The 4,773-nt window shown below is 45.0% G+C and overlaps 1 pseudogene; it reads left to right on the top strand.

Annotated features, from left to right (window-relative positions):
- The first annotated feature begins 941 nt into the window (after positions 1-941).
- On the top strand, positions 942-1,534 carry LOC130840344 (FUN14 domain-containing protein 2-like; annotated as a pseudogene).
- Positions 1,535-4,773: the final 3,239 nt, after the last annotated feature.

Raw genomic sequence — 4,773 nt, 5'->3', positions numbered from 1 at the left:
TTAACAAAAGCAAAGGAGAGGTTGTGTGGATAGAGATGCAGGTGTGGGAGTTGGTACCTGGAGGTGGGAAAATGAGAGAATCTCCTTAGCTGCTGTAACACTGATCTCGATGGTTTAACATCACCAAGCGTGTTTCTCACTCACATCACAGTCCAAAGGAGGATGAGTTTCCTCACAGGGGTGGCTCAGGGGTCCAGGCTCCTCCTGTCCTTGGCTCCGCTGTCCTTTAGGGCCTCCTCAGACTCCCTTCCATCTGGCCGGCTGAGGGGCAAAGAGATAGAATGAGAAGGACCAAGTAAGACACATTACGGCCAGGCCTGCACACACACGACAGAAGCAGCACAGGCCAGAAGCGAGACACATTGCCCCAACCTACCTCCAAGGGAGGCTGGAGTGTGAAGTCCCCCAAGATGGGGGAGAGGAGATGGGATCGGTGCCCATCCCAGTGGTCTCCACCACGGAGCATGGCAGGGTGGTGGGCTCTCATCAAACCAGACGTTGTCTCAGTGAAGGAAGAAGCGAGGTCGTCGACTGAAAGTGAGGAAGGATCAGGAGAAGAGAAAGTAGGAGAAGAGGATCTTGGAGACACGGAGGGCGGATGGATAAATAGCATCTGTGGGAACGTCGGGCAGTGCTAAAGGGTCACTTGAAATTGGTCAAAGTTTTAAAATCAGACAGGTCGTCGGTCGGTGGTGTTTTTGTGGTTCTTGGGGCTGCTTCCTATGGCCACATCCGCCTGCCCGGGTGCAGGACCAGAGCAAAAGGAAAAGAATTGAACTGGGGTTGGAGTTTTGCCTGGTGAGAAAGACGGAGGGAAAGAGGAACAGGGGAATTCAGGGTCTGAAAGGATTCTAATTATAATTTTAATTACAATTGCTTCAAGCTCGCTGAGAAGGACAGTGAACATGACAAGGGAAAGATAATTTGAAGGAGTCCCTGCAATGTCCTTGAGAGACAAGCTAGCCTACATGGCTGTGTCCCGGCAAGGAAACTTTGAGGAAAGTTTCAAACCACTGGACCTTGCACAATTTGCTAAAGAGCAGTCATGTCCGGGCAGGAATCTGGGCCCCGTGCGGAAGAGTCTCGCGTGGCCATCCCATCGTTAATGGAGGCATCTCTGGTTGGCACGTGGGTTTCATTTTCTAGGAGGCTGGAAAGCTGGCTGCAGCATCTGTGAGAGAGAGATTTTTTTTTTCTCCTTGAATTTGCAAACCATATTGGGTGCATCAAAGCTGACTGGCATTAAGTAGAGAAGGATATGAAGAAAGCCCAGGAATTGCTGAAAATCCCTAAGAGCAACCAGATACCTCCTGATGTCAAAAGCAAAACCAAAAAGGTGCCATCATTTGTGAGGAAGAATGTTCCAGAAAGTAGGGGATTCTTTGGAGGCTTTTGGCTTGGTGTGGCATCCTTCAGAGGACAATTCCACTTCCATTGTCCCTGGATGGGTTTTTTCCCTTCCATCGTGTATCAGAATGTGTCAGTTGTGTTTCCCAACCAGAGCCTCTACATTCCATCAAGAGACACTGAGTAGGAAATGGGGGAGGGGAAGTATAAAAAAAGAGAGAGAGAGAAACACTGAGTCTCCTCCTCCTCTTCTCCCGTGCCCTCCTCCCTGTGGTGGCAAATCCAAATGGCTTTCTACAGGCATCTGTTGGTACAGACTGTCTAATATGGCCCTAACATGAGCTTGATGACAATGGAAGAGACTTTCTTCCCAGCACACGCCTCACTTGGCTAATCTCTAGGTCAGCAAGAATGTTTCTAATTCTCCAATGTAACATACACCAGAACTGTTCCAAGATGTGTCACCTTGGTGGTTGAATAGATCCCCGAAGTCTGTTCCAAACTGTTGATCTGGAAAAGAACTAGCAAGTGCATAGATACCTGGCATGTATGTATGTATGTACGTATTTGTATGTATGTATTTAGTTGTGGCTCACAGGCTCTTTAGTTGTGGGATGCATGTGGGATCTAGTTCCCCAACCAGGGATCGAACCTGGGCCCCCTGCATTGGGAGCTCGGAGTCTTACCCACTGCGACACCAGGGAAGTCCCAGATACTTGGTTATTATGTGCTGCGTGGAAAGTAACTGAAAGCATTTGCCTTTAAGTATGAAATATTTTGGCATCTTAGTATCTACTTTCCTTTTTAGTTGGTTTTAGATTACAGAAACAGAACTGTCCGTACCTGCTATTATTATCCTGACAAAAATGGCAACATAAGCACTATAATTGAAAACTCTGAATATAGATGAATTTATGTGCTGTATGTATGTGCTGAAGGTATGGTATTTGGTAGAAGGTCTTTAGGGAAATCAGTTGATAACAATATATCGTTGACTAGTCAGTGAATCATTTAGGGGCATTACGACGTTATCCACAGGAAGTTTTCCACCATACAGGTGGAATGCATTCCATGGCTATTTCAAAAGAGTTTATTTTTGGTAAAACATGTGACTTCAGGGGAGGGAAGAAGCTCTTGGGGTTTTATTTCATAGAAAGGGTTTTAAGCTTTGAAATTTTTTAAAATACATTTTCTTCCTTTCAAATTATGCTTCGTTTTTAATTTTTATTATTTTTGGCTGTGTTGGCTTTCTCTAGTTGCAGAGAGCGGGGGCGAGGGGTGGCTACTCTTTATTGCATTGTACGGGCTTCTCGTTGCAGTGGCTTCTCTTGTTGCAGACCACGGGCCCTAGAGCGCACGGGCTTCAGCAGTTGTGGCTTTCGGGCTCTAGAGCTCAGGCTCAGTAGTTGTGGCGCACAGACTTAGTTGCTCCGCAGCAGGTGGGATCTTCCTGGACGAGAGATTGAACCCGTGTTCCCTGCATTGGCCGGCAGAGTCTTAACCACTGCACCATCAGGGAAGCCCTAAGCTTTGAAATTTGAAGTTTTCTTCACCTCTTATTAAAACATTGGGGGTAACCACAGCTCTTCTGTACCAATTTTACTATTCCTGGTCTGTCAGCATGAAGTGTAATTTTTTTTTTCCTTGAGTTCACTTCATTGCTATTTTTTTTCTTAAGCTCTTTATTGGAATATAATTGCTTTACACTCTTGTACCAGCTTATGAGGTACACCAAAGTGAATCAGCTGTATTTATACACATATCCCCATATCCCCTCCCTCCCGCGACTCCCCCCACCCTCCCCATCCCGGCCCTCTAAGGCATCACCCATCATCGAGTTGATCTCCCTTTGTTATACAGCAAATTCCCACTAGCTATCTATTTTACAGTTGCTAGTATATGTATGTCTATGCTACTCTCTCACTTCATCCCAGCTTCCCCTTCGCCCCCCGCCCCCCCAACCCCGTGTTCTCCAGTCCATTCTCTGCATCTGCATCCTTATTCTTGTCCTGTCACTGGGTTCATCAGTGCCATTTTTTTTTTTTTTAGATTCCATATATATGAGTTAGCATACAATATTTGTTTTTCTCTTTCTGGCTTACTTCACTCTGTATAAGAGACTCTAGGTCTATCCACCTCATTACATATAGCTCCATTTCATTCCTTTTTATAGCTAAGTAATATTCCACTGTATATATATGCCACATCTTCTTTATCCAATCATTTGTTGATGGGCATTTAGGTTGCTTCCATGTCCTGGCTATTGTAAATAGTGCTGCAATAAACATTACGGTACATGTTTCTTTTTGGATTATGGTTTTCTCTGGGTATATGCCCAGGAGTGGGATTACTGGATCATATGGTAGTTCTATTTTTAGGTTTTTAAGGCACCTCCAAACTGTTTTCCACAGTGGCTGTACCAGCTTGCATTCCCACCAACAGTGCAGGAGAGTTCCCTTTTCTCCACACCCTCCCCAACATTTGTTGTTTCTAGATTTTTTGATGATGGCCATTCTGACCGGTGTGAAGTGATACCTCTTTGTTGGCTTTGACGTGCATTTCTCTAATGATTAGTGATGTTGAGCATCTTTTCATGTGTTTGTAAATGTAATATTTGAACCTACATTTTTGAGAAGTAGCATTCCAGGCGTTCAGAATTAAGAAAGATGGCACATAAAAAATAAATTATTTCTGTCATCAAATATTTTTTAAGTGATGAGGTGGGTAACTGTCCCACCACCATTCACTGTATCTTTTCACTTCTGATTTGAAATTCCTCCTTAATTATTAAAGGAAAACTCTGGTTTCCTCTATTCATGACACATCTGACATCAAATGTGGGGGATTTTCACACACCAGTCAATTCTCAAGCTCTGCAGACACCAACGGGGTGTCCTACAATTCAATTATGACACCAGCTTCCTGGAGTTAGCACAGACTCACATGTTAAGGGCTCAGTCCTACAAGACTGTACCCACTTCAGATGCCACCACAAGTCCTGGTTGTCACCTGTTCTTCTGGCCAACCCGCTGTAAATCAGGGGTTCCCACAACTCCCCTCATCAGATTCAATAATCAGCTATAAGCGCTCACAAAACTCAGGGAAACACTTACATTTACTGATTTATTATAAAGGATATGGTAAAGGATATAGATGGACAGACAGCTGAAGAGGTTCCTAAGGCGGAGTCCAGAAGGATCCTGAGTGCAGAGCTTCTGTCCCTGTTGAGTTGAGAGGGCGCCACTCTCCTGATACTCGGATGTGTTTCCCAACCCAGAAGCTCTCCAGACCCTGTAGTTTAAGAGCTTTTACGGAGGCTTCACCACATAGGCATGATCAATTGTTATTGATCAATTATCAACTCATTTCCAGACCCTCTCCCCTCCGTGGAGGATGGAGGGTGGGACTGAAAGTTCCAAGCTCCTC

Source organism: Hippopotamus amphibius, chromosome 17 (assembly GCF_030028045.1).
Source record: "Hippopotamus amphibius kiboko isolate mHipAmp2 chromosome 17, mHipAmp2.hap2, whole genome shotgun sequence".
Classification (NCBI taxonomy): Eukaryota; Metazoa; Chordata; class Mammalia; order Artiodactyla; family Hippopotamidae; genus Hippopotamus; species Hippopotamus amphibius.
The sequence above is the reverse complement of the archived record's forward strand: the minus strand, read 5'-3'. Positions and strand labels throughout refer to the sequence as shown.